Raw genomic sequence first — 24,961 nt, 5'->3', positions numbered from 1 at the left:
CATAAACACAGCTGAATGAGTCCTTTTTAAAGCTAATCATGTAACGCTTTCGGCTGAGGTTGGCGATGTGTGCTGAGAGCTTAGGAGCCAATACAGAAACTCACCACCTGGTCTGCGGGAACGATGATGATTCTACACGGCCCCCATCGGTAACGGGAGATCAGGAGAGTGAAAAGTCGCTGCGCTGAACAACCTCCGGCTGTTTGGCATTTAATGGGGGCTAAAAGCCAGGAATCGGCTTCTCACGGGATCGGAGGGAGTCTTCTGGGGTTCTGCCGTTCAAATCCAGCCCAGGACTAAACAAGACCCCTCCTCCAACTGGTGGATGGATGGAGGCAAACGGAAGCAGGTGTGTGAAGCTTTGCTGGCTGTCTGGATGCAAATTTTCCAGGACCTGGACATGGAATCGGATTTCAGCATATCAACTGAGCACCCGTCCCAGAGAGAAAAGATGAAGACCACCTGCTTAATGAGCTGCTTAAATCAAAACCCTGTTCCTATTTTCACATCTGTCTTTTAACTGGTGGACATTTTTTTTGTTAGCTGTGGAGAGGTTATCAGAGTCTAACTTTGACCGAAGGCACTTAGCACAAGTTTAGATCGAAAAGTGGGTCGAAATGTCAGAAACCGTTAGCTAACGTGACAGTGGCTAAGTGGTTCGCTGTGGCATTCAGGTGACATGCGGACCACCTGGGGGGTTGGCGGGTGTGAAGTTGCTTGCAGGATCTCCACAGGGTTAAGCAGCAAGGTCAGAACGCTGAATGCTGCTACTCGGAGTTGTACAAAATTTTTAAATAATTCTGAAAGCTTCCAGAATTACATATATATTAAATCATTACACGTTCCCACAAATGCATCAGAAAACTTCCTGAACGTTCGTCAAAACATGCTTATTTCTAGAAGAGGAAGAAGGAGCTCTGAAATTGGGCCAGACGGTGACAGGACAGCTCTTTGTTCAGGGGAGTCTTTGCTGTCATGTTGCTCTAATTTAATGCTTTCCTGTGTGCTCTGTGGGCCAGAGGTTTTCTCCACACCAACGCCCAGGTGACACTGGTTTACATCCGTCATGGTCACAGTGACGGTCACGCCATAACTCAACCGGGCCGGAATTGGGAGCTATAATGTGAATGCTGAATTTGACACACATAGATCCGAAGTTGCATCATGAAATGGGTGTCGTGCGATGAGCATAATGAGTAGCGGGAAGCAGTCTCATCGCAACCGTCGTCTATTTGTCGTGAACCCGAGACGTTGCAGAACGAAGCCAACAAGGCTCACTTAAGCTGCTGGCACTGTATTCAATAAATAAAGAGGGGCTGTCGTAAATTATTCATTTTTACATTCTTTATCCTTAAAGGAGGCCTAGTTAGAGAAGGATGCATGAAAGCGAGAGACAGGGAGCCTGTGTTAAAAGACGAGTTGTGTCATTATTCATCAGCGACTCAGTTGGAGCTATCGCTACATCTTCAGCTCCTTTGAACTCGCAGGCCGGGCAGGGAAATCATGTACTGCCATGCTCCGGTTCACTCGGAGCGCTGTTCCCCCTCAGCGCTTTCAAACGGAAGGGGAGCAATCAGCTGGGATCCGGCGCTTTTTGAATTATCTTGAGAGGGGAACTTGTCACGTCGTGAGAGCTCGCGCTCTTGACGGTACGCTACACCATGCACCACCATGGAGGTGCACCATCCCAGGACTCTCCCTCAGCAGCCCAGGATCCAGGGCGACACTCATGAAAGATGTACCACGTTTATCACAAACTTTTGGCTTCTCTCTGATTCACCTTGGCTTTGTATCAAAACACACTTCAAAAAGAAGGTCTCGGTAGAGCTCCAACCAGCTTAATCCTTTCCGTAACCCGACTGAAAAACTTCATTACTAACAAACGAGGCATGACCTCGATCTGACAGACCTTCGCCGAGACCTCCAAATGGGATTTGCTCTCTCAGGAGCATCCTGAAGGAGGACGAAACTGGTTCTGTGAAAAACGACCTTCACAAAGATCCCGAGACTTGTGGAGAGATTTCAGTCACTGTCTAATGGAAGCAGATGATCGAGTCATAAAAAAATCCATCAGAGATATTTTTGATTTCACCAAGCACATTAAAGTTGGGCTCTTTGTAGCCTTGTGACCACAGGAGACTGGCTTCTTGGATGCTGTCAGCCGAGACTGAGTCAAGCGTAAAAAGGCCAAACTGACTAAAGCCCCATCTTTTAATCTGCGAAGAAACCTGCCTCTTAGGGCATGGGTTAGGGCAGAACTGCTGTCTTCAGGGTACAGTTCAGTCAAGCGATGTGAATCACTAAAGGGCGTGATGTTTACTGAACTATACCATTATTGCAGGCTTAGAAAGGCTCACTGTCAAATCAGATTTTTAATATAAAAATGTCTCTTTGTCTTGGTTTTGACATCATGATTCCACTTCTGGTATCCACTGATGTACCACGATCAATGTGAGGTAGTAGGCAGCTTCCTTACTGGCATCACCAAATGGTAAGCATTACTTGTGAAGTCAATGCTTAAACAAAACATCATAAAATGAATACAATATGTAGACCTTCAGTGGGTGGGGGGATATATTTTTCTGCATCGTTAAAATGTTATCTCACTCACTTGGTTTTTATACATTTTTGTCCTTTACTGTAGCTGAGAACAAATATCGTTCTCCAAAGGCCATTCATCTAATTTTCCTACGAACAGGACGTTGAAAACATTTGCTCCAGGCTAAACGGTCTGTGCCAGTTCATAAAGAGGGAAAAAAAAAAGGTTCATTTTGTCGCAGGTAGCATGGAATGAACGTTCCACTCGCACATCTCTGCTACCTTCCGAAGTACTTCAAAATAAACCCCCCAGGCAGTCTGAACACAATCACATACCACAATCCAGCCACCCCAATTCAAAGACAGCTCAGTCCAGCCAAAGACCCTGTTCTCTCTATTAAATAATTAAGCAAAATTTATTTAAGAAGCGCCACACAAAGCTACACAGGAAGTATGTTTTTCCCCTACTTGTAATAAGCAATGACAGGTACTGTTGAATCATGTATCAGCTCTGAATTATTAATCTGTGCCAGTTTTTAAATTGAAGTCAAATGAGCAGGGTGCTTGCACAGGAACTCCTAAAGTTTTCTTTCCTGCCTTAGTCCTTGAGCTGCAGTACAACAAAGATGTTGTATAAATGTAAATATTATTGTTAACTGCTTAGCTTGACACTCCTACCTAAAGTGATTTAAGTTTCTGATCCAATTATAGATCTGCATATCTTCCAAGCCGGCCTGGCAGCAGGGTGCCCAACGGGACTTGAACCCACAGCTTTTAGTCTGGCAGATTGTCAAGACAGCCCAAAACCTGACATGGAGCCCGTCACACAGACCACGTGTTCAGCTGCTTAGCAGTTGCATCCCAGGCCAAATGCAGATGACATGCAAGCTAATCACAGTCAACCACCTGACATAACTGGAAACAGGGGCAAAGGTACGTTTGCTACTTTTGTTGCTCTTCCCCTTCCTTAAATAACAGCAGCCCAGACCAAAATGTGAAACAATTAACCAATTAAATCATTTAAGCATCTTGCATGTACTGGTAGTTTTGTTACTAGCCAGCAAGGTATGTGGTGATCCAAAGTCAAAAATGTAATTAACAACAAATCCTGTTTTGTGGTACACAAGGCATACGAAGCTTCACACCACAGGCTTACAGAGTACACATACCCGAAAGATCAAACATGAAACTTTGGATCTTCTACATCTTGGTTTAAGAAACCCCACCATGAATCATTGGATTTCAATGCTGAGCAAAAATTATATTTTCAAAACTCTGACTTCAAAGTTTTACACAAAGAATAAAGAATAAAAAGATTTTAATTAATGTAGTCAGTCTTATAATAACTACACCATAACAAAAAAATTAGGAGTTTAATGAAAGGTCTTAACGACCCAGTCTGACCAGGGTAAGGATTGGTGAAATGTCTGAGTGCATCTCAGGGCAGCAACTGAGCCTAGAATTAACTTCAAACGAGGTGTATTTCAGACAGAACAAAAATGACACCCCCAGCTTCTATCTGGCGCTGAAGTACAATTAGCATAGTATGTTGACGTTGAGTGCAGAGTGCTGGGGGAAGGGGCTGTGAGCTTCTGGGGCACTAATACCTCTAATACCGCTACTCGGGGAGCACGGAAAAACCGGCAGCCACGACACGTTTGGAGGTATCAGGACAAGTGGCAGCGATGTGTCGCGAAGCCTGGCTCAGGTTTGCACGTTTGCGAGGATATGGACTTACGATAATGTCTGAGGCAGCCCTGAAAAAGGATATTCGAAGTTATAGCCATAATAAACAGAGAAGCACAACTATAACCACAGAATGTAATGTAAGAAGTTGGAACTTCCATGGCCAAGAAGCATAAGAGCTCTTAAATACGGGGTTCCAAACGCGTAAAACCTCAGTACTCACCCAACAGTGCTGGCCATTAGCTCAGCTGGTCGTGAACTTTACAGCTGAGGCTCAAAGATGTCTAAAACAGCCTCCCACAAAATACTGGAATTGTCCTTCTGAATATTACTTTCAGTCCTGGCTGGGACCCCTGAGAGGAAGGTTCCAGAAGCAGCCATCTGTCCTTCTCCGGTCTCCAGGTCAGCCCTGGAGGAAGCAGCAAGGATCTCATTCCTACCATTCCAGAACTGACAAGCCGACCTCGCACCCCCTTCTCCTACATTCTCGGCACACGCCACTTTCTGGATCCATCCAAAACCACCCGTCCTCTCATTAGCGCCTTTTCCACGGCGTAAACAGCATTGCACTTTCCATGTCACCAGTAATTTTGTCTTGACAAAAAAAACACGAGACACTTAAGAGTGCATGATCTAAAAGACCTTCGAGCTAAGAGCTATTAGTTCATCTTAGCCCCCAAAGGAGGAGGATCCCCCCTACTGTGTAACCCACCTGAACCTCGGCTACAGAATAAACCGGCTTGTTCAAAATGATCACTGTGTCAATCACAGCCCAGGATAAAAGCTGGTGTGAAGCTGAAAAGTTCTTTGGGTAAGAAAGGCATGAAAATGGTACAGACCTTGGTGAAGCCTTGTGAACTTCAACAAAAAGCATAATGAAGTGTAAGTAGAGATCTCAAAAAACGGAGGATCAAAGCCAGACCACTACAAGGATCATGCAGAAGACTCCAGTGAGCCACTGCCAGCAAAACCCAAGGAGACCCGTGAGGATTTATGTGAGGTGCAAAGCTGGTGACCTCGATTGGCAGGGCAAGAAATTACGAGGTGGAAAGAGAGCATCCACACCGGGGTCAGGGCAAAGATGCAGGCTGGACAGAGCAAGGCTATGGCAATGGTTCCATCCCAAAGGCCCTCAACTGATGGTTCCACCAATAGAACATCTACTGATTCCACTTAAGCTTTGTATTCTTAAGAAATCAAGGGTTATGCACCCATCCATCTCCAGACCATTTTTCTGAATAAAGGTTCCAAAGATGTATTAGTATATAAGCACACTTTATTATAACTTAACGTGTGTAGACACCATTTCTTAGCAGGCATTACATAAAGCGGTCTGCTCGAGGACATGTTTAAAACGTGTGCACTCGCACGATTGCTGAGAGCAGCGCGCTCCCTGCCAAGCCTCAAGGCTGGCCTGAGATCAGACCCCGGGACAGAATTCCCCAGACGCCTCTGTGCGCCTGCCCAACAAAGGCTGGCCACAGATCAGACCCCCGGAGTTTCCAGGGGTGTGTGTGACGCACGGCAACAACTGCATCTCACGTCCCAATGCACCTTGGAGCTGCCAACTACTCTGGTTGGTCTTTATTCAAAGCTGGTCCAGAGTGGGAACTCATTATTGCCGTTTGATAGGTGCGACCTTACCTGAAGAAACGGACAACTACCTCTCTTTAAAATTATGGCCTCATTGACTTCACGTGTGTGTTTGTTCTGGGAGAAATAAAACAAACGTGGATGTATGTTGGCTGAGATTTGTAGCGATTCATTTTGCCATGTGGGCTTTGCATACATCATCGCGGTGAGGGACCTGTCATCTCAACTGACAGCCCCACCCTTTCTGTTTACTTGGATTACAGCGCTGCTTAGGAATTAAAGTAAACGCAAGTGACTCATTAGAATGAGTCAAGCTTAGATTAATCCTTGTTCTCTGCCAGAAAAGCCCCAAACTCCGTACAGCAGCAAGGAGGCATTGCTGGGAGGAAGACCTTCTGAGAGAGACCGCTTCTGGGGTACCTGCCGAAAAAGATGTTTCCTGAGCCTCGGAGTCAACTACAACATCAGACACCATTGAGTTCCAGTCTGCCGTTGCAGGAAAAGCTACGTCAGGGGCCTTTGAACTGCAGCAACAGCCAGTTTGCCAGCGACTTAGATGGGGAAGAGGAGAGTATATAAGGCCAGGCCTGGAGCTCAGGCAACACACGTGGGACAATGTGGAAGCCATTTCCTCTACTCACCCCTACCGCCCATCCCAAAAAGTAGGGGAAGGAAGGGAGGGGGAAGGGGGAGAGAGAGAGAGAGAGAGAGAGAGAGAGAGAGGCTAAGCAAGGGAAAAACAGTCTGGGTCAGTTTAGCGAAACGCCTGTCCTTCATGTTGAGTTTTAACATATGGAGAACAATTAGCAGCTATAATGAGGGCTCATCACAGACTTAATCAGCACGGTTTCCGCCGGACAGCTTTAACTGTGAGGCCACGCGGGGAATACGAGTCGCTGTAATTGTGCATCGTTTTTTCTCTCCTCACAAGGACACGCCGGATAATTAAACCTACATTGGTGGGGGGGGGGTATGGGAGCCTGGGTCAAGCTCTTACCTGTAACTTGGGTCCAAAGGAACCAAGCAGGAAGACATACTAATGTTACAGCCAGATTTTGGGACAGAACACAGGTTTCGAAGGTAGGGTAGTGACTGGCCCCCTCAATCGCCGACTCAAAACAGAGAACTGATTAATGATAAAGTTGGCTCCTCGGTATTAATTATAGCTTCTCTTATTCCCCCACAATTAAAAAAAAAATCTGAGAATCGCCCCTGAAAGCATCAGATGCATAACTACTGTGATCCTCGCGAATATCCTGCCATTTCAATTATGCACATGCTTGGTAATGAATCCGTTTAATGTATAAGGCGAACGCAGACTGACAGGTGAAACCAGCTTCTGTCGTTTTAATGACTGATTCACAATTAGCCACAGGTGACCTTTTCCTTTTCGGTCTTTTTTAAAAAAAGATGACTCTTGACAAATTGATTGCCAGAATAACAGACTCATCATTCAGGGTAATTTTCCTCTGATAGGCAAAAAAAAAGCCTTTCTCTATAAATGAGACGAGAGGAGATTAGTCACTCATTAGAATTAGAGCACAGAGGTGTAATCAATCTGTTTTTAAAAGCTGACAGCACAGTTGGGCCTCTGCCAGCTCAACCCTACAGTCCCAGGAATGACGATACAAGCGGATCTGGATGTTGATGCAACACAGGGGCTGGGGGAGGGTCAAAAGTCACTGAGGTATGGGTGGTACCTCACCAGATGTGCTCTACCTCAACATGGAGCCCAGGACTGAAGCTGGGGAGATCTCAAACTTCCCACCTTCTTGGCACTGATGCATCTTCATAAATAAACTGCAACCAGTGCATCCAGGGGTGCACGTACATCACGCACCACCCACCCCCAATTCTGGCACTGTGAAGACCCAGTGCCTCCCCGGGAATGACAGAGAGCGGTCGGGAAGGAAGCGCTATCTTGAACTGCCACTCCGCCTACACGCAGCCCCCTCAGCCGTGATCCATCACCCGCTGCCCCGCAATGACATGACCGCTGGGTCGCCCTGGTGGTGGGGGGGAGCCAGAACCAAAAAGGAAGTTCTGGAAGACAAAGAAGCAGGAGAGACTGCTTCACACGCGACAGGAGTCGCCCGGCCTGTGTCCACCATTATCAAAGTCCACATACGAATGCTGGCTTTATCTACTGCTGACTTGAAGGATTCCTAAACACAAGGTTCTCACCAGACATCCCGGAAACTCATTCCAAATCCCACCATCATTTTTGTAAACAAATGTTATCTTTGTTTCATCTAAACTGGTGCTCAACTAGTTTTTTATGGCCTTGTTTTCTTTAATCAAAACTGAAAGCTACAGCAGCCAACGCTGGTCCCCGATTCTCTTAAGGTACCCTTAGCTCATGGCCCCTTCTCTGGTGCCTGAACGTACTGAAAATTAAACTTTGTGTCTCTAACCTACCCTTATACGGCATCTTCTGCTTTTGGGGGCGGGGAGCAGGGGCTGGGGGGGGGGTGAGGCATGAAGGTCCAGCAATCCTGCATACAACTCACCTGAAGTTGCCAGGATCTGACGGGGCCAAAAGACTCTTCAACCAAACTAGGCACGTGAATGACATGTGGACATTGACAAAACCCTTCTTTCTCTGGAATTTCAGGATATCACACGATAAAGACACTGAGTGATGACATAAAAATGAATTAAATCAAAGCAGTGGAGCCTGTACTCCATCCATAACTGTGGCATGTTCCTTCACGTGTCTCTAGAAGCAGCCGCTGAGCCTCTAGAAAATTCACAGGTGTCTTCAGACCTAAATACCTTCAAAACCAAAAGAGTGGATGCATTAAAAAAAGATGAATTTGGAAGCTGTCAATGCATCTGCAATGGCTTTGGGAAAACAGAGATCTGCTGTTTCAAGCTGCATGAAGAAAATGAAGAGAATCAGAAACTAGCTGTTTGATGCTGAGGTCTTCTTTTGGGTGAGTAACTTTTATTACTTCGTACCCTAACCACGTACACAGAAGTGGGTAAAACCTGACATGTAAATTTTAATGATTTGGCCAATATTATTTTCTCAGAGTATCTAGATAAAAACTACCTGAAGAAACCCCCCAAATCCCTTTTAGACTACAATATTAGGTTTTAAAAATGACCTAGAGTGATGACACATAGAGGGTAACCATCCAGTGTTAGAAGGACAGCGTTTCGTCCGCTCTGTGGCTGGGACCCGACCCCAGGCAGCCTGAGAATGTTTATGGCCGATGAAGCCGATTATGGAGAGAGCACCACGTGGCTTGATCCAGGTGGATACGGCGGCTTGGTTTCTGGGTCGAGTCAGGCCAGGTTTTCCGGCCTGTCTAATCGGGACTTCATGCGAACTGTCGGAATTCTGTCAGGTCACACTAGGCAACGGAGCCAGGCAACACAAACAGCTCCAAACACTGCATTATTTAGGTCAGCAAGTGCAGTAGTTAAGAATCTGGACCTGAGACCAAAAAGTTGCCGGTTCAAAGTCATCTCATTTCAGACTGAGATGCAACACTCTAAATGTGTTACATACACTTGCTTTCCAGTTTATTAGGTACATGCTTGCTCTGAACAGCTGTGGCTGTATCTGAAGACATAAAGCACACCTACACAGTACAGCTCTCCTGACATTGAAAAGTACAACGAGAGGCTTGGCCATGGGGACTGGGTCCATCTTTCCTTCCAGAGTAGGTTGAACAGGATGAAAGTCCATTACACCTGCTTATCTGGTCAATACAGATTCTCCGGTAATATGGTCTCGTCTAGAATACCAGATAAGTACCATGTGCTTATTGACTAGGGAGATCTCGCAGGCCACATTTTTCCTGGGGATCTCGTTGAAGGTCCCACTGCACAACACGCGCCCAGCGTAATGTCCATGTGAACACACGGGGGCCCCAAGGCCTTATAATCAACAAGATCGACAGGAATCCACCCTGCAACCTTCAAAGCGAGTGAGAAAGGCAGCTAAGGGGCGCTCCAAAGTAAAGAAGGAGTGGGAAATTCATATCCTGGTAAAACAGAAGGTTCTCCCACGCGCTCACCTGGGACAGTGCGTGGCCTCACAGGCCAACCGGAATGCTGCTGGAGACCTGGAACAGTTCACGTGAGACAGGAAGCAGGAACGTGGTGAGAGGAACAGTGTTGGGTAACAGTTTCCTGATTCAGGAGAACGTGATGATGGTGACAATGACGATGATGAGTGCCCAGCGGGACTACTGCGACCTAATCCTAACCCTTTAACATGAACTGCAAGCTGCAGCACTATAAAAGAAAGAAACACCAATGTTATAGCATTAACTGGGATGCAAACTGCACCAGAAGGCCAAGGGGATGATGGATTTAATGACCTGCAACTGCTTTGCAAGGAAATCCCCATGCTAAGCCCTCCTACGCATTCTTCTGAAGGCCTCAGACCAACCACGAAGGGCCACCTAGCACGACAGATGGCCTCTGCAGCATGGCTGTCCGCCGGGGAATCTGGGAACCTTGACTTGTGAGGTATATGGCCTTATACAACTGACACTGCCTGTCAATTAAGAAAAGCCGAGCAGAACATAGCCGCTAACAGGCTAACAAAAGCAGAACCCAGCCAACTGGAATCTGAGGGGAAAAAAAAAAAACTATATAGTAAAAAAGGTGTAGCCATAAAAGTGGCACTCTGTGTTGGCCTTCTGTAAATCAAATGGTGTAATGGCTCCTGGCAGAGAGGAAACACTTGCTGGTAAAATATTGGGTCGCAGGAAATGTAAGGAAACGCAAGCAGGATCGGAAATGTTCAGGGGGCTCATGTCGCGGGCAGTTCGAGATCGAGTCATAACCCTCTGATTAAAGACCTCTCAGGCTTAATGCAGAAAAATCCCAGCCTTTCCGCGGAGCCAGTATCACGTACAAGGAAGGTTTCTGAACTCATGTGGCAAACGCATTAAGAGCAGTCATACGGAGCAGGCGTGCCTGGTGTGTATTATTCAGGATATCACCGGCTGGGTGTTTTTTTTCTTTTTTCACACCGTGCCATATTTCAAACGGCGCCGGCTGGCCGCTAAGACAACAGCGCAGCACACATGGGGGGGCGCGGGGCTTCGTGGATGAATTCCTGCCTCTGGTATGAAAAAAAATAAATTAAAGTCCAGAGTCGCCCTTTTCTGGTATGAGAACTGCTTCTCCAGAGTTTCTAGACAGAATGATGGAACCAGAGTCTTCATCCCAGTATATGAAGAAACAAACAATCAGACCTAAAAGTGACTCAAGTTTTTATGTTTGAGTTTCTGCAAAGACAATGCAGCCGTATAAAGATTCCGATCTTAATTACGTTCTGAATAAGCACTGGAAATTCCAGTGTTCACATGGGCGACATCGAGGGAGATCGGACACAATTTCTGTTGCGTCGACGTGCCGAAGAACAGCTTCGTCTGTCAATTTTTTATTATAACCGGATCCACATAAAGAAATCCTCACCTTCAGCAAATTGCGTAGCTGCGTGTCTCTGAAATCTGGGCCTGTGTGCACCCCCCCTGCTCAGCACTGGGGGGGGGGGGGGGCTTGGGGGTGGGTAATGTATTCACTGGATTTATGTTTATGTCTTTCAGTGGAAGGAGCTGGACTTTCAGCAGCAATATCATCACGGCTGCGGCGTGCGATAAATGCCATCAATCAGCAGGCGTGTGTCTGCGTGGTGCTTCTTGCGATGGATCGATGGTGGACTGCGCCAATCACAGAAGGGGGGAGAAGCCAAACTCACCAAAGAGCACATGCCTTTACCCAAGCTTCAAACTACTCGCTTTCATCGCTTACATTTCTTTTCTTGCAAGTGGGGGTTAAGGGCCTAATGAACCACACAGTACCCCAAACAAATACATGCCGTTATTTCCACATTACCCTCAGCTACCCCCCCCCCCCCCAAAAAAAAAAAAAGACACAACACTTCATTTCCACTCCTCAGGTTAAATGCGACCAGTTGCGGAAGCCCGACTGACTTAACCCTCGGTGGGACCGTCCAAATTTCCGTGATCATGATGTTGGGGGGCAGGTGCAGGTTGACCCCATCCTTCTCGGTGCAGCCTGGGAGGCGAGTGGTGCGGTGTGATGCAGCCTGGCTGCAGGAGAAGCTGATTAACTCTAAGGAATGGGACCCTCCAGCTGCACCATCTGCACCAGCTGCATGCTATTAGTCCACCTGCACCTCGCAGGAAATGAACAATCGCTTAGTGCTGACAGGAACACGCCAGAACGCTGAATCTCTCCTGGAGAACCCGGTGAATAATGTATCACAGCGGTTCAGCATTAACCTTACGGTCCGCTCAGGTCTCCGGCAAGGGTGCGCCTTACCTCTGCTTACAGAACTGGTTTTTATCCTGTTCCTTCAGGACGATAAAAGATGAAGCGGAACGAAATGCAGAGATCCAAAAAAAAAAATACATAACGACTGAAAAAGGTGCTGGTTCTGGTTGTGCAAAGTGGTGATTTAAGGGTCTCCCGCGAGCCATAAGAGGGATGGCTGAAGCCGGTGTGTGATCCAAGGCCCTGCCTCACTGGTCTGCCAGCGCCCAGCACCGCGGCAAGGAGGCCAGCTGGCTGGAGACTCCAGGGCCAGCAAAATGGGCGAAAACCTTACCATCTGAAACTTATTTGCCATCTACGAGCCTAAATGAAATGCGTCGGCATCACCACGGCTCCGGGCAGGATGGGAACCACGACGCGAGTTGGGGGACCATGAAGTACATCTCAGAAACCAACCAGGGCACCTAAAAAGGCCGTCGTCCACGTTTATCCAGCCAAGATAAAAGATGACACTGCTGCAGCTAATGGGGGAAAAAACCACTGAATACGGTGTACAGTCTTACTGTACAGACGTTTTCATTTCTAACAAAATACGAATATTCTATTTCTGCAGTTGAGCATGCAATTTTCCAGGAGACTTACTCAGTCACCTTAATCATCTTCATCTTTGGGGGGAAAATGGATTTATGCTGGGTTTTGCGTCTGTGGAAAAACAGCTGTAAAATATCTTGTGATGATCTCGTAAAAAAGGCGTGACACTAAACACAGACTTGACTCTCTATAGGTTTTCCCTGAGAGACTGTGAAAATCAGTAACATCACAAGCCTTCAGATTCCCTCCCCCTGTATTCTAAAGTCTACATGACACACTCGCCTGAACAGCTAAATGCAACAAGACACAGCAACCCGGACAGCAAAACGTCAAACAGGAAAAACGAAATGCTGATGACCTGTCGGTTTCTGGCTGTTTTTCCTGTGGGGCAAAAAAGTGCCATTTTTGCAGTTTGCAACATTTCTGTAGATGAGCAACAAATCAGCACACGAAGGAAATATTCAGATTGTAACTGCAAGAGTGCAATACTCACAAATAAGCAGTGGGGGGCGCCACGTCGTTTCACCTATACGTGCTCATCCAGCCGTCTCATCAGGTAAACGACCTAGGAAGTACAATTCCAAGGTCAGAAAAGCAACACTTCCGATTTCCTGCTTTTATCATGTAAATTTTCCCCAGTCTTCTCATATGTGTTTCAGACTCAAGTGTGAAGACGTGGACACCCCCAACACAATGTCTCAAGCTAGTTTTCAGGAAACTGCAACCTTATGGGTGATATAAGGAAACCACTCCCTTTTACTATGTCATGTGGCCTGAAAAGCAACCACCACCACCCCCCACCAGTTAAAACCACAGAGGCCCGACCTGAAATTGACCCTGTTAAGGGGTAGGGCTGCATGTCCTATGGCCATACACAGTGAAACACCACGGACACACCAAGCAGCATGGCAGTCCCTCAAAGTGCTCGCTTCCCTGTGGTAGGTAGTCCCCAGGGCTTCACTGAGAACATCAGTGTCAGATAATCAACTGACAAACACCCAAGCACTGCAGATCCACACTCCGTGCTGGAAGACTGCGACAGCAGCGTGCTCACGCCGGCCTTGAACACAGCATTTTATCAGAAAACCAACACACCACAACTGCAAAACCGCAGACACTGCACTGCTAGCGCTACACATGGTCATCGCACTTTCCCAAAAGCGACTGGTATTTTTTAAAACCCCAGCTGCCTCATTTGAACCAAAAAATAAAAAAGTAGTAAACATCCAGACACTTGTGGTGTAAACTCTCACGGCGGAATGCCCCTCTCTGATTTGTCCAGTGAGACAGTAATTTGGCCTGAATGTGCTGAAATCCCAGGCTGATGTCCCTCTGTGGTATACTGTAGTATACTATGGTATAATGTTACTCTCCGCATGCATCGTCAATGCCTGCTTCGCTGTAACCGAACTGAAAATACACTTCTCATTTACCTGTTAATGTTTTTTACAAGTCCCTCTCAAAACAAACAACCGTGAAGTACCTTTTTTACTTTCTAAATCCACAAGTAGCCCACTTTCTACAGGAATAACACGACACTAAATTCTGCTAAACGTTTCTGAGGACGGCGTGCTAATGTAATGCTGGATCGGACGAAAACGAGCGACGCATTTTCCTGCGCGAAGCCAAAGGCTGATTATTGTATCGCTGCAAGGTAACTGCAGAACAGCACCAGATAATGCAGCAGAGTGTGACCTTACTCTAGCCCTTAGTTGGCGGGAAGGGATGCGTGTTGGGGGGGGGGGGGGCATGTGGAAATCTCGTGCTTTGCTTTCTGGGGGGTGACTCTGGGGACCGCCGGTAATCTACAGGAGGGTAGCCTCTCTGGAGCCTGTTCCCACTAAATCATCCAAGCCACCTTCCCTGCTCTGTCTCGACAGACCCAGTCATCGATAAAACATCCACAGCCCCCCCCCAAAAGAAAACAAAAAAAATAATAAAACAATGGCTTCCTGTTTATGCTACATGTGGGTTCCACATTGGGCAGGCCAGACTGGAGCAGGTGACGCTTGTACGGGAACCAGCCAGCACCCCCGGTGTTTACCTTCTCACAGACCACCGGCGACTTCACTAACGCCCATCCTCCTCGTGTCTGTCAGACCTGGCTTTAAACTTTAGACCGATCTGTCCAAATATTGTCACTACCCGTGCGTGAGAAACTGCAGTGAAAATGTGTTTTTCACTGAAATGTTACGGCTCTAAACTTATTAATTACGGAGTAGAGCTGTAGTTTCAAGGGATCTCTGTAGAAAATCTCTGTAGATCTGCTTTGCCCAATGAGCAAATCTCGCTTCTGCTTTAAATCTAAACTAACACTTAAAAAAGGCCTCGATCGAAACTGACCACCTTCAACTACGAGTGAAAATTCGTACCCTTTACACCATTTCTTCTCATGCCTCTTTTTGATGGTTTTTAAGTGTTACGTTTTCAGTTTTGATAAATTCTGGGGTATGATTATGCAGTTGTTTGGGGCTTCATGGTATCTTGTGAACAGATTTAACAGAACCATCCTGGTCAGGTAAAGTAGGTTTTTATTCATGAAAACAATGCATGATATGACCTGAATATTCTCCCATAAATTATCAGCACACAGCAGCCAAACGGGGAGGCCAATCGTATCCGTGGTTACGAATCAGAGCCAATTATGACATATTAAATCGCCACTGGAATATGCTCCTCCAGAATGTTAATCTCTCCTGCCTTTCTCATGACAAAATGTTGGCTCATATCCTCCCATATTCCATACAGTGATAAAAAAAATAAACAAACAGACATAAAATCCCCCCAATTTGGAAAGGCAGGATTAATATTTTATATGAGGCCGTTTTGTTCGAATATCCCTCCTGATGGTTTTTAAAGCATAATGGCAAATATGGCCAATCTTCACTCTTTTTGCTCATTGTACTCAAGGTAAAACTATTATTTTCATGATCCATGGAGGCAAATGAACAGCAGCCTCAGTCAGGAGCGATCACTTCTGGCATTGCTGTACCCCAAGTTTACGAGCTATTCCAGGATATTAATTTTCTTTTGGCTTTTGTTGACTTTTAAAATGTTTTTTTTTTTTTGAGAAAAAAAAAAGATTCGTTGTGTCACTCATTTAGAGGTTCAAAATACATCAGAGTGTGATGCTAAAACTGTATGTGGGTGCATTTTTTTTCAGTTATGCCTAACAAATGTATTTTTTTTCTTTTCCTTTTCCAGAACGACCCAGATGCCTGTCCTGATTTGACCTGTGATGCTGTATGTGCTACACTGCACACACATGGGCAAACCGTCACTTCAAAGTGACCTGAGGGCATGTTTCAGACAGCGACCTCCCTCTGTACCCCCAGGCGGATGGGCCATGCTGACTCGGTTAAGAGTGACCAGAAACAAACAGCACGGCTTTGGAAACACCCACGACCTCTGGTCCCGTCGTGTGCGAAACCGCAGCACAGTTTTTCAGACGCCAGGATAAACTTTCGTCACTTCCATGAAAAGAGCATTTACGGCACGCGTTGGTTGGACCCCTCCCTGGGGCCATCCCCATCCCCATCCCCATCCCCATCCCCATCCCCATCCTCTCTCCCCTCCCTCCCTCTCTCTCTCAGAGTAACCTCTCAAACGGGATCTACAATCCACACCAGAAGCACTGATTCACCAGAGATTGGCTCTTACCCATTTTTAAACCTTTTAAATCTTATTACACCAGACTACAGCATCTTTAAGGCATGCGCCGAATCACATGGGTTTATTGCCGTCTTCAAAACATATGGATACGTGAGAGTGCAGGGTCAGACAGTCCCTGGATCACCAAGGGCTACAGTCCATCACTCAGCTGAGCCTCAGATCTGAAAAATGGGCAGACTTAAATCATCAGCAAATTGCTGGAAATATTCAGAAGCTTACAGGGGTTACCCTGTATGTCTGCACATTTTGTCCAAAACAATAGTGGTACATCTGCATTGTCTTAATTACACTGAATTCAACTGAATTAATTTCAACTGCTGTACAAGTGAACTGAGACAAATGTACCACTCAATATTAACTCCCCATGACTAACGGTGATATTATCAGCTCCACCAAATTCCACAGGGCCCCAGTGCCCCAATGCCCACCCAGGTGCGTCTAACACTGAGTGTACCATTGCACGCCCCGCCAATCCTAATGCCGGCTTTACACAGGAGAGGTGACAGGAACAGCGGGAGGTTTGGACGTCCGGTGCAGCCGTCACAGCTGGAGACCTGAGCACACCTGACAGGGCACGTGGGGAGGATGACCAGCAGGGGGCGACCTGCATGAACACTCCACTGGGAGAAAAGCCTGTCACATTCCTCTGGACAAAGCATGGCAGATCCCTGGGGAGGATTCACCACCAGGTACGTTCATGACTGTTTATTCACTCAGGCGCGTAAAGAGGCCCCCTGCTGAAATCTCTGTGTGGCATATTACAGCCCAGAGGAACCAACTGACAGTCCAGTTCAATGCAATTTAATTAATTTTTTATATATGGGCATATTTTATATGGGCATATATTTTTTTACAACACAGTCACCAAAAGGCACTTGTGGCAAGCAATTACTACATGATTTGTAGAAGATGGTGCATGAAACAGGGAAACGGGAAATAAAGAAAGAATGCAAGAAGATAGAGCAGAAGGTGAACAAGGCAGGTCAGTGAGTGGGTTTAGCGTGAAGGGCTCTGTAGCAGGCAGGCTCTTTACTTTACACACTGTACTCCATTCAGTACACGTACTGACAGAGATCCAGGGCTCAGTATAAAGTAGCTGCATCCTGCATATAACAATTTGTATTGCGCATTCCAGCTCGCGTCATAAATCCACGTAGAAGAGACAGACTGAACATCGATGCGGCCACCCGCCAGAATTTAATGGCAAGTAAGAACTTAACGCGCGGGTTCTCCATTCAACCAGTGTTGCCAACTAAGATTTAGTGACTTTTCAGAACCTTTTATTCATTCAAAAAAGTGACTTTTTGGACAAACTATTATTGTCAGATTTACATTTTAACAGTCCAGTGCAGCAGCATGGAAATGGCTTGGAAGTGCCTGCTGATTAATATGTTTAATGTTAATATATTTCTTAATGGGCTGCATTTAAGTCACTATTTCAAACTAACTCCATTGTCTGATAACAGAAACAGAAAAAATTGTCAATGAGCTTTATTTGGAACTCAGCTGTATTCAAATACAGTATATGTTAGTAAACAAAGTGTTAAGTCCAAACCAATGTAAAGGTCTGACACCGTCAGACTCCAGACAGAATGCAAATATGATGTAATGGCAACTCCAGTATTATAATTAGTGTATGGCATTATCTAGCAACATTTAGCAACTTTTTGAGCAGGCTTTAGCTACTTTCCATTAAAAGTAACTGGTAACACTGTTCTGTTAAGGGGAAAAAAGGTTGCATTAAAAACTGTGTTTTTCACAATACGCACAACAAATGCATGAATAAATGAAATCCTTATAATCAATGCATGGTGGCACCAATACGATAACAAGACAGCCCTCTGTTTGACTTGATACATTTCTGCAGAAACCAAACAGGCACAGTAATTACTAGGATTATAGTATCTATTCTATGTAAATGACTAACTTACTGGTATCTTATAGTGTAGCACGCCTGGGTGTCCAGTAGGTGAGGACAGCTCCACCAAGGTGCATTAGGGTGAAATCCTTCCCATCTGTGACACACAAATATGACAAATGAGCAAGTAACTTACACCCAAACCGTAACTGTATTCTGCTCACACTTTCAGCCCTTTCATCAAAAATTTTGTACAGGTTTATAGTAAAAAGAAAAAAAATCAGAAATTATGGATAAATTAAATCAAGTTACTTATTCGAAATTTCGGTACACGGAGCAATCTTGGGTGAAATATAGAGTTATAAATGTGAAGGCGGTAAGCAATCCATGGGGGGCGGGGTTGAAGGATTGATAGAACCAGGGCGGCTGGACTTGGTGACTGACGACCCATCTAATGACTCCAAGTAACCTGCGCCCTCAGTGTCTGTGACAGATTAATGGGACCCCAGAACAAGCCATATGCGTTAAGCAGATCTCTGAAAGCGAGCCTGCGTTGAAACTAATCATAAAGCGCCAGACTCCTCCAAAACGAGTCGGGGAACTGCATCAAGCCACTGCCGCGGGTCTGATAGTGACCAGACCAAAATCTCGTCCAGTCCATATCCACGGCCATGCTCACACCCTGTCCATAACTACGTCCACCCTATACCATCGTCCAGTATAATCTCTGATATACACCCGCACCCACAACAGGCCCCAGTGTGTTGTCGTTGCTCACGCTCCTATTGGCTGAAACTACGGCCGTGGTACCAAAACACAGGACGCCCCCCGTGTTTGTGTCATGTACCAAAACCCCGTAACTTTCAGAATCGCTCCTGAACCGTACAAGAATACCTCACCTTTCCGCTACTTCGTATGGATCGTAATCTGATTTCTTGATTAGTACAGCCAGGGTGATTTATTGACGTTTATGATGAACAGCAAATTCGCATAACTGTTTCTCAACAGCCATTTTGAGTTGTACTTATCTGCTCTTGTTAAGAGGGGGTGAAGATGTGACTTGTTAAATTTGTTTCATCGACATTAAAATTATCTGTAAACTATAGCTTATACGAATTATATATATATACTAAAAGTATAATCTTTTGGTAATTATATTACAATAAATATAATTAAACACACAGTGCTCTATTTCAGTAGCCTATGGTCCCTTTTCAGTGTAAAATGGTATGGCTACAAAAAAAGTAAGCTCTGCTCGCAAATGACCAATCAGCGATAAGAAAACACAACCTGCCAATAGTATTGCTGTGACGCAACGGAGTCGGAAATGTAACTCCAGCATGTTGCCGGAAAATACCTTCCACTGCTTTTAAGTGTGAGTGGGAAAGGAGTGGAGCTGTAGTGTGTCGCTTTGACCGATTGTTTGACAGAATTAGTCAAAGTAGTTACAATGGCCATGGTTTTGTATTCTATTCTATTCTATTCTATTCTATTCTATTCTATGGATTCATCGGGTTTTCTTAGTTTACTGTCTTGCTCTGTTATGTTGTTTCACATACTGCATTTGTATTAGATGGTTTTAATGTTAAGTGATTTGTTTAGATCTGAAGTGTTTTACTGTGGGTACATATACGAGTGTTATGAACGGGCATGGCTGAGCAGCTCTACTTAATGGTGAAATCGAGTTCTTTTTAAAAATGGTAATAATTCTCCATCCCTAAAATGACGAACATGGTCAATGTCCAGTTTTTGATAATGAATCGTCTTTTTTTAACTGGTTGAGCGACTTAAGAAATATTTGCATTTAATTGATGGACGTATATAAAAAATCAGAAACTTGGGTGAATCATTTGTCAATAGCTTAGTCAAACGCTTGTTTCTTTGGAGTCGGCCTAGATTTTTTGCGCGTGCCTCGGGATGACCACACACCAAGAATGTATCGTCTCTGGTGTTAACATGAGACTTAAAACAACCGTTGGGATGTGTTCACCATAACAAAAAAAAACCGCTAATGTAATTGTGTTTAGTAATATGTTTCTGAACGGCCTATGAACTAGCCGCAGGAATAATTTAAATCTGCAGCAGAATGGTAATTTGTAGGTATTTTAAAGACCTAGGCACTTCTTAGACATGTAAATTAATAAGAAGCTAACACTTGTCACAGATAACCCCAGTCAGGATTGCTAGGTCTTCAGAATGGCAAATAAATAGTTTTGATGGACATCAAATCAGCAGGATACTTAAAAAATGGCTTCGAGCTGCATTTTTCTGGTGCCTTTTTATAGAACAGCTATGACCTCCTTCTTTCATCCACACTGTCATGTTTAATTCTTCAACTGAAATAGCAATAAAAAGAGAATTCATATAGAAAAATTTTCTATGAAAGTTAATTGCCAAAAACGGTGTGAACAGAATAAAACGTCTTGGTGCTGTTCTTTTATGCCACTGTTTATCAGCATGTGTGCCCACTGGGAGTGGAATGCACCATTTCAGACCTAGAGGTTGTGTGAATGTGAAATCAATTTAGGTGACCTGGAGCCTTCTTTGCATGCCACATGCGTGCGTGTGAGTGTGTGTGCGCGCGCACACACCACTTCCTGTTCAGGACACAGAGTTCTGGAGGCCCTGGGTTTTCCTGGAGGTGGGGTGGGAAATCCCTCTGCCTTTTTAGCCGGCCCCATGCTACTGAGTCTTCTCTTCCCACACCTCGTGCCACACTTATGATGTAATTCCACCAGCTGAAACACCGTCCAGCACGGGCACTTCCCCGGGCTGTCTGCTGACATGCCACCTGAATGGGAGCAGGCTTCCCAGCCTCATGCTCATCACAGCCTCTCTTGTGCCTTTTTCTAACTGAGTAAGGTCTGCCTATCTCCACCTCCCCTTTTTATTCTCAGGTCTTGGTACATTCCAGCCACAGCCCTCAGGCCATCCAATTGGTGGAGGGACAATGCTGGAACTCTTTAGTTGTGCCGCGGACATCCGTAGCCTTTCCGGTAGCAGCGTCAGAGTCGCTGTGGCATTCGACCACGTTCCGGAAAGCCGGACCATCTCAGCTTTTTGCTGTCTCTCTTATCGAAAGCAGATGCAGGTCCAGCAGTACTGGTAAACATGTGTTCTCACCTCCGTACGGAATTCACAGGAAGTGGCTCATATTAGGTATTGTTTATTCTGGAAGGGTGGGAGAAAGACTGACCAAAAATAACCTTTCTTTTGGGTTTATTTGGCCCGAACTTAATTACGACAGCATGGGCCGTAACTTATTGCATCCGCTTTCCTGGTGTGCATGAAGGCCAGACCCACTTCAGCAGCCAGCTCTCTGATCACAATGGGGTTGCTCATGGTAATCATGGACACGGCAATCCACTGTAACACTTGTGAGCCCCCAGACCCTCGCAGGTCACCCCCATCCCCCGCCGTCTGCATCCACTCAGAGCTTCCTGTCACGTGACCTGAGCAGCCCCCATACTGGCTGACAGGGCTGCAGTAGGGGATCAGATACCCTGGCAGATTTACATACCTTTGAATACATAAAATTCTACATAAAATTGGGCGGAGCCCAAAATTTCAAGCTATGCCCCTTCTGGCAGGTCACTGAAAGACAGGTAAATATGGTCGTGTCCGGCCTAAAACCACTCACATCATCCATCCTTCTCCGTGTGCCTTCAGATCCCGATGGTAAAGATTTGGCGGGAGTGAGGGGGACCATGAGATGCCCGTCTGTGCATGTATTTGCTATGAGAAGCAACTTGCTACTGGGTGAGTAATGCATTCCCACAAACTCACGTTTAGTTCTGCCTGTCAACAGGGGCGAAATTTTAGAAACTGCATGGAGCCACAAGTTCAGCTGAAAGTCGATTGGTCTGCAGAGTGCCCCCTCCCACATCACTTATCAGTTCAAAACATCCATCCATTTTCCAAACCACTTATCCTACTGGGTCGCGGAGGGTCCGGAGCCTATCCCGGAAGCAACGGGCACAAGGCAGGGAACAACCCAAGATGGGGGGCCAGCCCATCACAGGACACACTCACACATCATTCACTCTCACACGCACACCTACGAACAATTTAGCAACTCCAATTAGCCTCCGCATGTTTTTGGACTGTGGGGGGAAACCGGAGTACCCGGACAAAACCCCACGACGACATGCGGAGAACATGCAAACTCCACACACATGTAACCCAGGTGGAGACTCGAACCCGGGTCCCAGAGGTGTGAGGCAACAGTGCTAACCACTGCACCACCATGCCGCCCCAGTTCAAAACATATAATTGGCTAATGATATTTGGCCCCTCTGTATGAATTATGGCCACTCATATGGCCCCAAAAAATGCCCTGTCTGCACCAGAGATGGGAGAGGCTCATGGGAGTTTTACACAAAAATGTTCAAAGAAATAACCAATCAGATTGTAGAGGAGGTGGACTCAAGCAACTAAAGGAGGCCGGACCAACCAATCAGATGTCTTGGCCCTGCCTCCTGCAGTTGCTTGGACCTACCTCCTCTACAGTTTGATTAGTTATTTCATGAACATGGCAGAGTTTATTTTTGATGCCCAGGAAACATATTGATTAAAAGAACTCAAGGAGGAGCCATGCTGACCCTGGTGTTTTCTGCTCGTACTGTACTGGTGCGTCTTCCTGTCTGTCTGTCAGTCAAAGTCTCAACCTCTGGCAAAAGCCTTTAACTCTTTACTGAGGAAAAACAGGTCAAGTGGCTTCAGGTAAGCCATCCTAATCAGTACCTGAATCATCACCATGTCCCTTTTATTCACTGACTCATCAAGTGAGGGGTTCAGTGTCTAAGGTCATATGCTGCCTCCGGGTGCTGTTTTGAAAGTGGAACTGAGGAAGAAATGTGGTCAACACAGCTTTGCTGCTCATCCGGCGTGACCGAGGATAGGGCGAGTCGTTAAGGAAACGGGAAGGCCTCAAAGTCCTGGAGGAACTGTGCAGCTGTATCCTTGGGGAAGGTACTCGTTGTTTCAGAGAGACCCAGCTATGGAAATGTATCCGTCTTCAATAACCACACATCCTGATCTGGAGTCGCTCCCAGGAAACACGGGCATGAATACCCATATTCTTTTTTTTTTAGGGGTGGAGAGGGGTTGTGAGGGTGAATTACCTTGTGTGGGAGAAGCATCAGTTACATGACTGTCACCCAGCATTCACTGCTACTGTATACCTCATATACCTCATTGCCACCAACACAGTACCGAAAACGGTGCCGACCTTTTTCACAATCAGGAACTAATTCCGCACGTTTCCACTGCAAAAAAAAAAAAGAACTGGCCCAGGACCAGAAGAAGATGGCTCCAGCGGCACCACAGAAAAGCTGTGTAGCTGGAGCATTTAATCCACAACCGATATGGTTTAGTGTAATATCACTGGTGCCGGCAGTGAAACAACTTGCCAGCTCATTAGTAGAATAATGTTACATCCTTTTTTTTTTATTCTCTGAAAAATGAAAGATCAATTTGCTTGTCAGATTTAATAATAAATTATTAACATGTCACAGTTCAAATAAGGAAAATGTGCTAAAGTGGCAATGAGATTATGAGGCGGACAGCAAGTTTCAGTTTTTAGCAGTTTCTTTTATTGCAGGATCTTTAAAAGGACAGTGGTAAAAGAGTGAGTGAAAATAAACTCACTCACACACTCTGGGGAGAAATGCAGCCTTTAAGGAGCAAAAGTGGATACAGGCAATAAAGACAGAATGCAATGAGTCTTATTCTGAAAACTATAAAACTTGAAGGGCTCTTTTTTCAGTTCGGCAGCTTGTAAAAAATTACAGGTCAAATATAAGCCTCAAAAACAGAATTAATGCAAACATTTCCGTTATTTTTTGAAATAGTGGAAATGCGGGCAGGTTCTCAAAAAGCACCAAGAGAGAACCAGCTGAACACCGGCTCCGAGTTGGTGGAAACGAGACATTAGATGTCTTCTCTATGAAGCTGAAGCACCGTTTGCCTTGTAGTTGGACTCCGCTGAGCAATGCAAGGCTGCCATACACCTAGTCAATCCCACAATGCAACAATCCAGCTCAGCCTGGCCTTACGGCCCTGTCAGTCAGCGTCATGACCTGTCCTGGCCTTGTGACTCTTACTGTTTCTCCTCTTTGGACATCTTTGGCTCAGCTTCTTCATGCTCATGCTGAGGTCTCACCTAACTCTTTAAAATGACATTTTACTTGAGTTTTATTGATTTACTTGAATTTTATTTTTCATTTATTTGTATATTTATTTATATATGTTATAGTGCATTTAATTACTTGATGTATGAGTGGAGGTGGCAGTAGCGTGGGGGGGGACATCCTTTTTCTTATGTAAAGCATTTTGTCTTACATTGTGTTTGTATGAAAAGTGCTATATAAATAAAGTCTGATTGATTGATCGATTGGTTAGTTATAGATTGTTTATCCTTTGTTGTATGAGGAAAAAAGTGGGTTGAACAGGAGTAGATCCAAGGATTTGAGAAGATCCCCTGGAGCAAAATTTTGTGAACGACATCATGAACATTTCACGTATAAAACACAGAATCACCATATGAATAAGACACTGAAACAAAAAGAACAACATAAAAATAAAAGAGCATGTACCCTTTAAAGGTCATGTGCCCCCCACCCCACCTCCTCGTGGACCTTGGTCATGAGGAAGCGAATCTGGCAGCGGGATTCACAGAGTAACGCTTGTGAGATGTGAACACCGATTGTTTGTTGTAACCCCCGACCCCCCCCATGTCTGCTGATCAGTGCCACAGCA

At 45.5% G+C, this 24,961-nt stretch overlaps 1 protein-coding gene and 1 long non-coding RNA gene across 18 annotated transcripts in view; one reads left to right on the top strand and one right to left on the bottom strand.

Moving 5' to 3' along the window:
• LOC125742439 (zinc finger protein 438-like) overlaps positions 1 to 19,402 on the bottom strand; it is a 31,161-nt gene extending 11,759 nt beyond the window's left edge. For 6 of the 17 annotated variants that reach the window (XM_049014511.1, XM_049014494.1, XM_049014521.1 and 3 more), the window contains exon 1: positions 9,846 to 10,065. The gene's annotated coding sequence lies outside the window, so the exon portion shown is untranslated. The other 11 variants (XM_049014546.1, XM_049014464.1, XM_049014502.1 and 8 more) reach the window with 6 other exon arrangements.
• A 139-nt stretch (positions 19,403 to 19,541) lies between these two features.
• LOC125742498 (uncharacterized) lies at positions 19,542 to 24,596 on the top strand. Its single transcript, XR_007398123.1, has 2 exons — positions 19,542 to 21,961; positions 22,988 to 24,596. It is a non-coding gene; the product is annotated as an uncharacterized LOC125742498 (long non-coding RNA).
• Positions 24,597 to 24,961: the final 365 nt, after the last annotated feature.

Source organism: Brienomyrus brachyistius, chromosome 1, assembly GCF_023856365.1.
Source record: "Brienomyrus brachyistius isolate T26 chromosome 1, BBRACH_0.4, whole genome shotgun sequence".
Classification (NCBI taxonomy): domain Eukaryota; kingdom Metazoa; phylum Chordata; class Actinopteri; order Osteoglossiformes; family Mormyridae; genus Brienomyrus; species Brienomyrus brachyistius.
Note: the sequence above shows the minus strand (reverse complement) of the source record. Positions and strands in the feature narration are given on the sequence as shown.